The 15006-nt window shown below is 49.1% G+C and overlaps 2 long non-coding RNA genes across 3 annotated transcripts; both read left to right on the forward strand.

Moving 5' to 3' along the window:
- The first annotated feature begins 1294 nt into the window (after positions 1-1294).
- On the forward strand, positions 1295-11791 carry LOC146423947 (uncharacterized). Of its 2 annotated transcripts, none has more exons than XR_014847200.1 (2): positions 1295-1505; positions 11450-11791. It is a non-coding gene; the product is annotated as an uncharacterized LOC146423947 (long non-coding RNA). The 2 variants fall into 2 exon arrangements; XR_014847201.1 differs by lacking the exon at positions 11450-11791 and adding an exon at positions 9406-9868.
- On the forward strand, positions 2139-3496 carry LOC146423948 (uncharacterized). The gene is made up of 3 exons (XR_014847199.1): positions 2139-2286; positions 2402-2593; positions 3370-3496. It is a non-coding gene; the product is annotated as an uncharacterized LOC146423948 (long non-coding RNA).
- Positions 11792-15006: the final 3215 nt, after the last annotated feature.

Consider the following 15006-nt stretch of genomic DNA (forward strand, 5'->3'; position numbering starts at 1 on the left):
AGGATTTCCCAATATTTGGCTAATCCATGATTTCCCATGATTTGACCAATCCATGTTTTCCCATGATTTCCCACGATTTGGCTAATCCATGATTTCCCATTATTTCTTCAATCCATGATTTCACATGATTTGACCAAACCATGATTTCCCATGATTTGACCAATCCACAATTTGGTCAATCCACAATTTCCCATTATTTGGTCAATCCATGATTTCCCAGGATTTGGTCAGTTCTTGATTTCCCATGATTTGGCCAATCCCTTATTTCCCATGATTTCCCCCAATTTGGCCAATCCAAGATGTCCCATGATTTGGTCAATCCAGGATTTCCCACTATTTCCCCAATCGATTATTTCCCATGATTTGGTCAATCAATGTTTTTACTCGATTTGGCCATTCCATGATTTCCCATTATTTGGCCAATCCATGATTTCCCATGATTTTGCCAATCCACGATTTTGCCAATCCACGATTTCCCAGGATTTCCCAATATTTGGCCATTTCATGATTTCCCATGATTTGTTCAATCCCTGATTTCCCATGATTTGGCCAATCCATGATTTCCCAGGATTTCCCGTGATTTGGCCAATCCACGATTTCCCATTATTTGGCCAGTCCATGATTTCCCGCGATTTGGGATTCAATTGTATTTAACTGTATACATTTAACTTGTGTTAGTTTAAATTTAAGTGGCATTAAATATTATTTAATTGCATTAACTTTAAATTTTATGAATTTAAAGAATTCAGGTTGCATTCATTTGTCTTTACTTGCATTAGTTTTAAATGGTATGAATTTAAACTTGTATTGTCTTAAACTGTATTTTATCGTATGAATTCGAGTTGCATTAGTTTAAATGGCATTGTCAAAAAATTAGTTACAATTAGTTAAAATTAGTTCAAATTATTGTCAAAAAATTAGTTCCATTAGTTTAAATGGAACAGCCAAAAATTCCCGGGAGAAACAAGAAAATTTCAAAGGAAACCAAATTGCCAGGAGAAAAAAACCGAATTTCCAGGAGAAAAAAACTAATTTAGAGGAAAAAAATCCAAATTCCCCCAGGAATGGCCCCGTGGATCCTCTGGAGTTTCGTCTCCATCCCTTGGCTTTATCGAAATCGGTCGAAATCCGCTTTTTCTGGGCGTTTCCAGGTGTTTTCCAGATGTTTTCCAGATGTTTTCCCTTCCCGAACACCCCGCTGACAGAGCCCGCCACACCGCCGTAAAGCGCGGCGCCGCCGCGTCGCAACCCCTCCCGCCACACCGCCGTAAAGCACAGCGGCGGCGCCATTCCCGGCATTCCCCGCGCCGCCCTCAGCCGCCGCCGCTCCGGTGAGTCCCGGGATTGGGAGGGGCGGGGGGATCGCAGCGGGACCGGGATGGGCCGGGAGAGCCCCGGGAGAGCCCCGGGAGAGCCCCGGGAGAGCCCCGGGAGGGGCCGGGATCGCCCTGAGCCGCCGTGCCGCCCGCAGGTCCCGGATCGCCCCGCGCCCGGCAGAGGAAATGGTGAGGGAATGGCTGCTCCCCCCCATCGGCGGGAATGGAACAGGCCGGGCCTGGGACATCCCCCCCACCTCCCAGTGCTCCCAGTGCATCCCAGTGACCTCCCAGTGCATCCCAGTTACCTCCCAGTTACCTCCCAGTGCATCCCAGTGACCTCCCAGTGCTCCCAGTTCATCCCAGTTACCTCCCAGTGCTCCCAGTAAGCCCCTAGTGCCCTCCCAGTGCCCCCAAACCTCTTCCCAGTACATCCCAGTTGCTACCAGTACCCTCCCAGTCACTTCCCAGTATATCCCAGTATCATCTGTCACCTCCCAGTAACTTCCCAGTCCCTCCTAGTGTATCCCAGCCCCCTCCCAGTACATCCCAGTCCACTCCCAGTAGCTCCCAGTGCCCACCAGTAACTGCCCAGTCCCTCCCAATCCATCCCAGTAACCTCTGAGTCCTTCCCAATATCCCCCAGTGCTGACCAGTAACTTCCCAGTACATCCCAGTTCTTTCCCAGTACCCCCAATGCCCACAAACCAATTCCCAGTCCTTCCCAGTCACATCCCAGTAACCTCCCAGACCTTCCCAGTATCCTCCCAGTGGCAACCAGTAACTGCCCAGTACCTTCCCAGTCCATCCCAGTAACCTCCCAGTCCTTCCCAGTGCCCTCCCAGTGCACACCAGTAACTTCCCAGTCCCCTCCCAGTTCCTTCCCAGTCCCTCTCAATCTCCTCCCAGTACATCCCAGTTCATCCCAATGCCTCCCAGTGCCAACCAGTAACTGCCCAGTAACTTCCCAGTGCTCCCATTTTATCCCAATCCCCTCCCATCACATCCCAGTTCCCTCCCAGTGCATCCCAGTACATCCCAGTTCACTCCCCAGTAGCTCCCAGTTCCCACCAGTGACTGCCCAGTAACTTCCAAGTCCCTCCCAGTAACCTCCCAGTAATCTCCCAGTAACCTCCCAGTCCTTCCCAGTCTGTCCCAGTACTCCCAGTTTATCCAAATCCCATCACATCCCAGTTCCCTCCCAGTACATCCCAGTCCACTCCCAGTGCTCCCAGTGCCAACCAGTAGCTGCCCAGTAAGTTCCCAGTTCTTTCCCAGTCTCTCCCAGTTTATCCCAGTTTGTCCCAATCCCCTTCCAGTCCCTCACAATCTTTCCCAGTTTATCCCAGTCCTTCTCAGTGCCCACCAGTAACTGCCCAGTAACTTCCCAGTGCTCCCAGTTTATCCTAACCCCCTCCCAGTTTATCCCAGTTCCCTCCCAGTGCATCCCAGTTCCTCCCAGTCCCCACAAATCCCTTCTCAGTTCACCCCAGTACTCCCAGTCCATCCCAGTTCCCTCCTAGTGCCCTCAAACCCCTTCCCAGTCCATCTCAGTTTCCACCAGTGCCTTCCCAGTAACCTCCCAGTATATCCCAGTCCCCTCCCAGTCCCTTCCAGTGCCCACAAACCATTTCCCAGTACATCCCAGTTCCCACCAGTCCCTCCCAGTGTCTCCAAGTAACATCCCAGTGCTCCCAGTATCCCCCAGCACCCTCCCAGTTCCTCCCAGTGGCTCCCAGTGCCCACCAGTAACTGCCCAGGAACTTCCCAGTCCATCCCAGTTTATTCCAATCCCATCCCAGTTCTCCCCCAGTGCCCACCAGTAACTTCCCAATCCCTCCCAGTGCCAGCCAGTAACTGCCTAGTAATTTCCCAGTCCCTCCCAGTACATCCCAGTCCATTCCCAGTATCCTCCCAATGCCAACCAGTAACTTCCCAGTACATCCCAGTTCATTCCCAGTACCCACAAACCAATTCCCAGTCCCTCCCAGTCCATCCCAGTAACCTCCCAGTTCACTCCCATTGCTCCCAGTGCACACCAGTAACTGCCCAGTAAGATCCCAGTTCCATCCCAGTAAGCTCCCAGTTCTTCCTAGTATCCTCCCAGTGCCAACCAGTAATCTCCCAGTCCTTCCCAGTCTGTCCCAGCTCCCTCCCAGTTTATCCCAATCCCCTCCCAGTCCCTCCCAGTGCCCACCAGTAACTGCCCAGTAACTTTCCAGTGCTCCCAGTTTATCCCAATCCCTCTCAGTTCCATCCCAGTGCATCCCAGTGCCAACCAGTAACTGCCCAGTCCATCCCAGTTTTCCCCAATCCCCTCCCAGTGCTCCCAGTCCATCCCAGTGTCCTCCCAGTCCCTCCCAGTGCTCCCAGTCCATTCCAGTTCCTCTCCCAGCACAGCCAGCTCAAGCTCCGCCCCCCTGATGCTGCGTGGTGCTGACAGCAGGAGGAGAAACTGAGGCACTACCAGGAGGCCATGGGCACCTTACTGGGGGTACTGGGATATACTGGGAGGGACTGGGAATGGACTGGGACAAACTGGGAGAGACTGGGGCAAACTGAGAAGGACTGGGAGGGAGTTAATGGGGTTTAAAGGGAGGGAAAAGAAAAATGGGGATTTGGGGTTACTGGTTTATACTGGGAGGGAACGGGTTTGGTACTGGGAGGGACTGGGAGTTTCTGGTTTGAACTGGGAGGGTCACTGGGCCATACTGGGAGGTCAGTGGGAGTTCCTGGGATGGACTGGGAAGTCCCTGGGAGGCTTACTGGTTTATACTGGGAGGGAACTGGGATTTGCTGTGGCTATAGTGGTTCATACTGGTTTATACTGGTTTGAACTGGTCTACACTGGTTTCTACTGGTTTAAACTGGGATTTCCCTGCACAGCAGTGGGTGCCACCCACCCAGGTGCTTTTCCTGATTTAAACTGGGATTTACTGGTTTATACTGGGTAGACCTGATGCCCTAAATTCCCCATATTCACAGTAACTTCCCAGTCCCTCCCAGTAACTTCCCAGTCCCTCCCAGTGCCCTCAAACCCCTTCCCAGTGCCCTCCCAATTGCGACCAGTGCCCTCCCAGTCACATCCCAGTGCTCCCAGTAACCTCCCAGTCTGCTCCCAGTGCCCACCAGTAACTGCCCAGTAACGTTCCAGTTCCCCTCCAGTCCATTCCAGTCCCTCCCAGTTCCTTCCCAGTCCCTCTCAATCTCCTCCCAGTACATCCCAGTTCATCCCAATGCCTCCCAGTGCCAACCAGTAACTGCCCAGTAACTTTCCAGTCACTCCTAGTTTATCCCAATCCACTCCCAGTCACATCCCAGTTCCCTCCCAGTACATCCCAGTTCTCTCCCAGTACATCCCAGTCCACTCACAGTAGCTCCCAGTGCCGACCAGTAACTGCCCAGTAAGTTCCCGGTTCTTTCCTAGTCTCTCCCAGTTTATCCCAGTTTGTCCCAATCCCCTTCCAGTCCCTCACGGTCTCTCCCAGTTTATCCCAGTCCTTCTCAGTGCCCATCAGTAACTGCCCAGTAACTTCCCAGTGCTCCCAGTTTATCCCAACCCCCTCCCAGTTTATCCCAGTTCCCTGCCAGTGCATCCAAGTTCCTCCCAGTCCCCACAAATCCCTTCCCAGTTCACCTCAGTGCTCCCAGTCCATTCCAGTAACTTCCCAGTGCCCTCAAACCCCTTCCCAGTCCATCCCAGTTGCCACCAGTGTCTTCCCAGTAACCTCCCAGTATATCCCAGTGTCATCCCAGTCCCCTCCCAGTCCCTTCCAGTGCCCACAAACCATTTCCCAGTACATCCCAGTTCCCACCAGTCCCTCCCAGTGTCTCCAAGTAACATCCCAGTGCTCCCAGTATCCCTCAGCGCCCTCCCAGTGGCTCCCAGTGCCCACCAGTAACTGCCCAGGAACTTCCCAGTCCATCCCAGTTTATCCCAATCCCATCCCAGTTCTCCCCCAGTGCCCACCAGTAACTTCCCAATCCCTCCCAGTGCCAGCCAGTAACTGCCTAGTAATTTCCCAGTCCTTCCCAGTACATCCCAGTCCATTCCCAGTATCCTCCCAGTGCCAACCAGTAACTTCCCAGTCCATCCCAGGTCCTTCCCAGTACCCCCAGTATCCACAAACCAATTTCCAGTCTCTCCCAGTTCCATGCCAGTGTCCTCCCAGTCCATGCCAGTGTCCTCCCAGTCCATCCCAGTAACCTCCCAGTCCTTCCTAGTATCCTCCCAGTCCAACCAGTAATCTCCCAGTCCTTCCCAGTCTGTCCCAGTTCCCTCCCAGTTTATCCCAATCCCCTCCCTGTCACTCCCAGGGCCCACCAGTAACTGCCCAGTAACGTTCCAGTTCCCTTTCAGTCCATCCCAGTCCCTCCCAGTTCCTTCCCAGTCCCTCTCAATCTCCTCCCAGTACATCCCAGTTCATCCCAATGCCTCCCAGTGCCAACCAGTAACTGCCCAGTAACTTCCCAGTACTCCCACTTTATCCCAATCCCCTCCCAGTACATCCCAGTTCCCTCCCAGTACATCCCAGTCCACTCACAGTGCTCCCAGTGCCGACTAGTAACTGCCCAGTAACTTCCAGTTCTTTCCTAGTCTCTCCCAGTTTATCCCAGTTTGTCCCAATCCCCTCCCAGTCCCTCACAGTCTCTTCCAGTTTATCCCAGTCCTTCTCAGTTCCCACCAGTAACTGCCCAGTAACTTCCCAGTGCTCTCAGATTATCCCAACCCCCTCCCAGTTTATCCCAGTTCCCTCCCAGTGCATCCCAGTTCCTCCCAGTCCCCACAAATCCCTTCCCAGTTCACCCCCTGTGCTCCCAGTCCATCCCAGTTCCCTCCCAGTGGTTCCCAGTGAACCCCCAGTGCCCACCAGTGCCTTCCCAGTCCATCCCAGTCCCTCCCAGTGCCCTCAAACCCCTTCCCAGTCCATCCCAGTTGCCACCAGTGCCTTCCCAGCAACCTCCCAGTATATCCCAGTGTCATCCCACTCCTTTCCAATGCCCACAAACCATTTCCCCCAGCACCCTCCCAGTTTGTCCCAGTTCCTCCCAGTGCCCACCAGTAACTGCCCAGGAACTTCCCAGTCCATCCCAGTTTATCCCAATGCCATCCCAGTTCTCCCCCAGTGCCCACCAGTAACTTCCCAGTCCCTCCCAGTGCCAGCCAGTAACTGCCTAGTAATTTCCCAGTCCTTCCCAGTACATCCCAGTCCATTCCCAGTATCCTCCCAATGCCAACCAGTAACTTCCCAGTACATCCCAGTTCCTTCCCAGTACCCACAAACCAATTCCCAGTCCCTCCCAGTCCATCCCAGTAACCTCCCAGTTCACTCCCATTGCTCCCAGTGCACACCAGTAACTGCCCAGTAAGATCCCAGTTCCATCCCACTCTCTCCCAGTCCATCCCAGTGTCCTCCCAGTCCCTCCCAGTGCTCCCAGTCCATCCCAGTTCCTCTCCCAGCACAGCCAGCTCAAGCTCCGCCCCCCTGATGCTGCGTGGTGCTGACAGCGGGAGGAGAAACTGAGGCACTACTGGGAGGCCATGGGCACCTTACTGGGGGTACTGGGATATACTGGGACATACTGGGAGGGACTGGGAATGGACTGGGATGGACTGGGACAATCTGGGAGGGACTGGGAGGGAGTTAATGGGGTTTAAAGGGAGGGAAAAGAAAAATGGGGATTTGGGGTTACTGGTTTATACTGGGAGGGAACTGGTTTGGTACTGGGAGGGACTGGGAGTTTCTGGTTTGAACTGGGAGGGTTACTGGGCCATACTGGGAGTTACTGGGATGGACTGGGAAGTCCCTGGGAGGCTTACTGGTTTATACTGGGAGGGAACTGGGATTTGCTGTGGCTATAGTGGTTCATACTGGTTTATACTGGTTTCTACTGGTCTACACTGGTTTCTACTGGTTTAAACTGGGATTTCCCTGCACAGCAGGGGGTGCCACCCACCCAGGTGCTTTTCCTGATTTAAACTGGGATTTACTGGTTTATACTGGGTAGACCTGATGCCCTAAATTCCCCATTCACAGTAACTTCCCAGTCCCTCCCAGTAACTTCCCAGTCCCTCCCAGTGCCCTCAAACCCCTTCCCAGTACATCCCAGTTGCCACCAGTGCCCTCCCAGTCACATCCCAGTGCTCCCAGTAACCTTCCAGTCCATCCCAGTCCCTCCCAGTTTATCCCAGTCCCTCTCAATCTCCTCCCAGTACATCCCAGTTCATCCCAATGCCTCCCAGTGCCAACCAGTAACTGCCCAGTAACTTCCCAGCCACTCCCAGTCACATCCCAGTTCCCTCCCAGTCACATCCCAGTTCCCTCCCAGTACATCCCAGTTCCCTCCCAGTACATCCCAGTCCACTCACAGTAGCTCCAAGTGACGACCAGTAACTGCCCAGTAAGTTCCCAGTTCTTTCCCAGTCTCTCCCATTTTATCCCAGTTTGTCCCAATCCCCTTCCAGTCCCTCACGGTCTCTTCCAGTTTATCCCAGTCCTTCTCAGTGCCCATCAGTAACTGCCCAGTAACTTCCCAGTGCTCCCAGTTTATCCTAACCCCCTCCCAGTTTATCCCAGTTCCCTGCCAGTGCATCCCAGTTCCTCCCAGTCCTCACAAATCCCTTCCCAGTTCACCCCAGTGCTCCCAGTCCATCCCAGTTCCCTCCCAGTGCCCTCAAACCCCTTCCCAGTCCATCCCAGTTGCCACCAGTGCCTTCCCAGTAACCTCCCAGTATATCCCAGTGTCATCCCAGTCCCCTCCCAGTCCCTTCCAGTGCCCACAAACCATTTCCCAGTACATCCCAGTTGCCACCAGTCCCTCCCAGTGTCTCCAAGTAACATCCCAGTGCTCCCAGTATCCCTCAGCGCCCTCCCAGTTCGTCCCAGTGCCCTCCCAGTGGCTCCCAGTGCCCACCAGTAACTACCCAGGAACTTCCCAGTCCATCCCAGTTTATCCCAATGCCATCCCAGTTCTCCCCCAGTGCCCACCAGTAACTTCCCAATCCCTCCCAGTGCCAGCCAGTAACTGCCTAGTTATTTTCCAATCCCTCCCAGTACATCCCAGTCCATTCCCAGTATCCTCCCAGTGCAAACCAGTAACTTCCCAGGACATCCCAGTTCATTCCCAGTACCCACAAACCAATTCCCAGTCCATTCCAGTAACCTCCCAGTCCACTCCCAGTGCTCCCAGTGCACACCAGTAACTGCCCAGTAAGATCCCAGTTCCATCCCAGTGTCCTCCCAGTGCCAACCAGTCATCTCCCAGTCCTTCCCAGTCTGTCCCAGCTCCCTCCCAGTTTATCCCAATCCCCTCCCAGTCCCTCCCAGTGCCCACCAGTAACTGCCCAGTAACTTTCCAGTGCTCCCAGTTTATCCCAGTCCCTCTCAGTTCCATCCCAGTGCATCCCAGTGCCAACCAGTAACTGCCCAGTCCCTCCCAGTTTTCCCCAATCCCCTCCCAGTGCTCCCAGTCCATCCCAGTTCCTCTCCCAGCACAGCCAGCTCAAGCTCCGCCCCCCTGATGCTGCGTGGTGCTGACAGCGGGAGGAGAAACTGAGGCACTACCAGGAGGCCATGGGCACCTTACTGGGGGTACTGGGATATACTGGGATGGACTGGGAATGGACTGGGATGGACTGGGACAAACTGGGAGTGACTGGGGAAAACTGGGGGGGACTGGGAGGGAGTTAATGGGGTTTAAAGGGAAGGAAAAGGGGAGAAATGGGGATTTGGGGTTACTGGTTTATACTGGGAGGGAACTGGTTTGGTACTGGGAGGGACTGGGAGTTACTGATTTGAACTGGGAGGGTCACTGGGCCATACTGGGAGTTACTGGGATAGACTGGGAAGTCCCTGGGAGGCTTACTGGTTTATACTGGGAGGGAACTGGGATTTGCTGGGGCTATACTGGTTCATACTGGTTTGAACTGGTCTATATTGGTTTCTACTGGTTTAAACTGGGATTTCCCTGCACAGCAGGGGGTGTCACCCACCCAGGTGCTTTTCCTGATTTAAACTGGGATTTACTGGTTTATACTGGTTTATAGTCGGTAGACCTGATGCCCTAAACGCCCCATTCACTTTAACAGGTAGACCTGGTGTTGTGATCCAAATATTAAGGTTCTTTGGAAATAGCTCTGCCTGAATTAAGGTGCAAACGAGACCATATGCCAGTCAATAGTATGAGTTTTATTTGATAGTAAATATGAGAGAGAGGGGGAGGAAAAGAGAGAAAAGGAGAAGCAGGAAAAGAGGTGGAATTCCTTTCCCTCAGCCTGAGATGACTGAACAATAGGTTTGCCTTTATCTAATCTCAGCAGTTTGACTTTCAGTCCAAAGTCCCAGTCAGGTATCTTCAGGGAGGCTTCTTTGATTGTAGCTTCTTTATACAGTTTTTGTTATAATGATCAAAACTTTATATCAATGTTTGAGGCATGAGCTATTTCAGTCTCTGACAGCCACCCTGTGACTCAAACATTGTAATAAATGTCTCTTTCCTAGCAATCTTCTTCAGCATATGGGTTGTCCACGGAGGTGATGAAAAAAAGATAATAGGAGAAAAGATAGAAACAGTAGAAGCAATAACATGGGTAATCATACCAATATGTGCAATAGTTCAAAGCATAAATTCACTTGTAATCATCAATTTAATTTTCATTAGTCAGTACCCCCACCCTGTGACCCCAGGAATTAGTGTTCCTAAATGGGTGGTGGGTGTGAGGGATATCTCTATATTGTATCTCTTAGATGTTGCTTCAATATGTTTGGAAATTGGTTATAGAATTATACAGCTGGTTTTTATCTTTAAATTCCACAGAGGAGCGTCCTCAACAGATGCATGTATTAATGTGTTAATTAGCAGAGTTTCAAGGGGATTCCCAGCTCTTGTAGTGTAATTGATTAACTTTGCATCCTGGTATAAATGTGGATGGATCTATTAGGGATGTATGTTTTCCTCTCAACCACATTCACATATAGTTGGTAGAGTTTTATAGGTAATATTCCTATTCTGCTGGATAATTCTATACATCATGAAAATTAATTTTTATGATACAAAATGAACATACAAAACATTTTCATACAAAATATTCTTAAGCAAGCTTATCCTTACATTAGGGCTATGCTCTGTTTTCCTAGAGACAGATTATAGCACTGTTGTGATTTAATCTTGAAACAAATCAGAAACTGTGGCTTTACAATCAGTGTAATTTTAAAAAAATGAAAATAATTCTTTTTCAAATTTTGTTGTATTATCCCAACTAGTTTTTTCTTTTGAATTTTTGAGGCAAAGTTAAAATACTGTCTTAGGATATATGGCAGGAGATTTAACAGCCATTGGTTTGAGAGCTGGTAGAAGGCTTTTCTGTATTTTATTCATGTCATTTCATATAACATTTGTTTGTGTTTTGTTAAGATTCTTTAATTCACTGCTTAGTAAATTCAAAGTATTTAGCCAAATTATAATAATTTTAAATCCTTCCAAGGCAGAACTGGGAAGGTTAGTAGAAATTTGTATAAATTCTTATACCAACTCTCAGGATTTACTTGGTTGAGACAAATTATACAACCAAAACCATGTTTGCCACACTATTTTTCAGTAAAAAGACAAAACAAGTTATACAAAAACCAAACCTAATAATATGTAGAATGTTTTAACTAATATTTGATCTTCCAGCAAGTCACTTGCAATGAAAACACAAATAAGTTACAAACACTGACAAACTGACAATGCAAGCAATTCTGGTGACACTTGAAATTTTCATTGGCTTTCACGCAGCTTCATTTCATGTGTTGGTAGGTTCCTCTAAAAGAAAAGTGAAAATTTGGCCCACTAGGCCGATTATTAAAAGGGAATAAAAACTTCTTGTTGCTAACACAAAGGGACAGAGTTTACTTGTAGAAATGGTTATCATGTTTAGCATGATTTTGCTGTTTGCAGTTACTCTGCTCCCAAACTCGTTTTCCTTATCTTCAATGCAAGGGTGTTTGCATTCCTAGAGGAGAAGAGAAAAGAAACAAGCTTCCCTGGCAGTATATGCCTGAGTGGAACAGGTTGTTAATTGCATTAACTTTTTCAGGTGGAGTTTTCATTCTGTGAAGTGCCTGTTGCAGGACTTTTGTTGTTTCCCACAGGTTTTCAGTGGGGATACCTCCGACTGACTGTTCAGTGGAGGGAGTGAGACTGCTTTGAAAAGGTTTTGCAAGAGTTGCAGTCTGTGAATAAGGCATTTGAGTTGCTCTCTTTTATTGTTTTTTCAGGGTTTTAGTAGGCTTCTGCTTTTCTCCCTGGAGAAGTTCACCTTATCAGTTAGCTCCTTTAGTTCTAGTGATTTTCCTTTTGGACATGATCGAATTCAGTGACAAGCAATGCCACTGCCTAAAGCTTTTTAAAGAACTAATCACGTTTTCAGTAACCAATTGCTTCCTATTAAATTTTATTTTTCTCTGCACCAAGTCCAATGCAGGGTAGAGAGGCGACTAACAAATTAACTAAGGAAAGACAACACAATATTATCTTTACACTGGCCACTTGGGATAGGACTTTTCCCCTAAACTTTTCCTACAGCCTCCCAGCAGAGGAAGCCTCATGACAAATAGCTAAGCTTGTACAGGGACAACACTATCCTCACAAGGCAGCAGCTTTATAATTGGCCTCAGGGTTGGAACCAATTCTAGTTCTCCACAAAAAACCACAGACTGGGGGGGAGGGTGGTGGGGGGTGTTCCCTAACAGCAGGAGTTGCAGAATTGACTTCAGGAGTGAAACCTGTCAATCCTGGCTTTTTACAACAAAACACACACAAAACACAAAATAGGGGCGTGGGTCCCCTCCAAACAGGAGTTTTTAGGCTCTGCACAACACCACGAACAGGAGCTTTACAGCTCCACACAAAACACCAAGGAGGGCTAAGGAAAGGCCTCTACTACAAACTGCAGACAGGAGGGCCTCCCCACAGGAGACAAGCAGCAGAATTGGCTACAGGACTGAAACCTGCCAATTCTGGACTCGCACAACAAAAGACACTAAAGGGAACTAGAACCCCCATATCAGTTTACTACAACCTCAGACCCCCAGAGATGACACTTCAAATTCCACAACCCCCTCAGAGAAAACTGCAGGCAAATTTCTAAGTGTCCAAGGAAACTAGAATATGCACAACCCCTCAAAGACAGTTGGTCTAAGTGATAAGAATTGCAATGGACAGAGTCCTAACAACTCTCACAGCCCTTTAAAAAAGTAGTGTTTATATATAGTTAGATATAGTATAAAAGGAAGCACATGAAATCATTTAATGAGAGAAGACAATAGTATTGTGAAAGGCACTTCGGGTCAGAGAATGTTACACTGCTTGACTGGGGAGCATCCCACTGCTTTCTGCCAATTTTGGGGGTTATAAATGGCTTTTGGAGGTTTCCTGCTAACTTCAGGAAGCTGAGGTGACACCTCCCCTTCATTTTGTGAAGGTGAGGAGTTGCTGTTTTGGGGAGAATCCTGCTGCTTTCTGCTAATTTGGGGCAGGGGGGATATAAATGCCTTGTGGACCCCTTGCCTCATTTTGGGGAGGTTGGGGTGACCCCATGGCACCACCGGTGCCTGAGTGGGGATTGTAACCCCAGTTTAGGTGGTTACAAGCAGCCTGGGGTGTCCCACATCTGATGGACAGAGTGTCCCAACTTCCCCCAGCCCAAGCAGCCTTTGGCCACTCAGAGCTTTTCTCACCCATGACTCCCCAGGCGCCAGGGAGACCCTCAGTGCCTGGAGCTCACCTCTGTCTAATCTCTGAAATTCTGTGCTTGGTGTGGGAATGACTGAAATTGCAAAATCAATAACAGTGAATTGTTCAATTTATTTAAAAACAATCCCATAAACAGGAAAAGGCCACCTCCTGGAACAGTTAAACTGGGAAATTCATCTGGAAGTTATTGGGAATCGATTTCTCTGAATTGCCCAGACAAATTTGGAATCAGTATCTTTTGGTATTGGTGGACAAATTTTCTGAATGGCCAGAGGTCTTTCCCTGTCGCACCAATAAATCCAGGGAAGTGGTAAAAATTATGCTTAATCAATCATACCAAGATTTGGGGGCAACTTGGGTTGTCTTCAGAGAGAAGCCTCCATTTTATAGCAGATGTGGTGCAACAGCTGAGCAAAACCCTGGGTATAAAAAGGGACTGACACAGCCCTTGGTGACCACAGGTGAGTGGGAAAGTGGAAAGGATAAATCAGAATTTGAAACAACAAATTAGGAAAATGTGCCAAGAAACCTCTTTAAAATGGCCACAGACCCTTCCTCTGGCTCTTCTGTGAGTCAGAATTCAGCCAGGGACAAAAACAGTGAATTGCTGTTGGGGCAGCTGTACCAAACACCATCAGTTCCTGGAGAAATCCATCCAAAGGGAGAAACAGATTTAAATCTATACCTGGTTTCTTTAGGAAAGGTGGTTTATAACCCTGTTGGGACCAGTTGCTGTGGATGTCCCTGTTGATCCATTCCAGTCTGGGGATTTTGTGTATGTAAAGAGTAGGAGCTCTGAACCCTTGAAGGAAGAGTGCAAAGGAGCTTTCCAAGTTCTCCTGGTAACCTACACTGCCCTCAGGATGGAAGGAATTGAACCCTGGGTTCATCACACGCAGGTAAAACCAGCAACCACACATTAAATACAGCACAGAGAAAACTGACTCATACCCTGGACCCTGGAGGTTTTATAAATATATATCTCCTACTGTTTCAGAAACAAATATAGAAATTATATTGTTAACTCCTGGGGAAGGGAATGTGGTCTTAAAGCTAGTGCAAGATTTTTGCAGATTACAGAATGTAACCCCTGTATCAGCTTGTTTGCCAACACATTTTCTCTGCAGAAAATCCAATTCTGTGGGGAGCTTTAGTCAGTGCTTTGACAAAAATCTGGGAACACGTGTGAGAAGGAAATAGCACCCAGGGCAAATGGAAAGGGATGGAAGGAGAATATTCCTTCTAAAGGAATTCTTACAGATCAGAACGATACTGTTGAGAATTGTAATATCTCAAAACTGGACCTGGAAATCACCTCAGGAAATATCTATTGAGTGACAGATTGCACTGATACCCCTTGGGGATGTCAAATTCCAGAAGTATGGAACAGCCCTCAGACAGGACAGTGGGAATATATCCAGCCAGTTCAGTGGTGTCTGGACTGGGAAGGGAGCCCAGGCCTCCCAGAGGACCCCTTCCAGGTGGGTATAAAATAGCCTGATTTAATAAGGCCAAGGCCAAAGGATCCCAGGGCAAAGGAAAAGTGGAATTGCATTTGGATAGACACTTGAACTGTTTGGAATCCTGAGGTACAGTGGCTCATGGCTGTGGCCCAGGCTCTGAGGCTGGGATGTGTCTGTAGAAATTATTCTGCCTTTCTTAATGACACCTGTTAGGTCTCACCTAACAAACAGTTCAGCTTGGCGAGACACAGACTGTCAGCAGGACATGGTGAAATCATTAGTTCATTCAGGGTGGGTGGGAAGTGATGGAATTTGGGGCACACATTTGCCCTTGGGGGAATCAAGAGCACAATGGACACTTGGGGTTTTAAGGTTATGTCCCTTGTGGAAGGAATCACCCCTGGGAACCCAGCTGTGGGGAAAGGTTAAAGGGGATGAAACTTGGAAACATCCCAGCATGGGAACTGCAGTGGGATGGATTTTGGAATCCA

The sequence above is a fragment of the Lichenostomus cassidix genome, unplaced genomic scaffold (genome assembly GCF_008360975.1).
Source record: "Lichenostomus cassidix isolate B80296 unplaced genomic scaffold, HeHo_3.0 HiC_scaffold_728, whole genome shotgun sequence".
In the NCBI taxonomy this organism is placed as follows: domain Eukaryota; kingdom Metazoa; phylum Chordata; class Aves; order Passeriformes; family Meliphagidae; genus Lichenostomus; species Lichenostomus cassidix.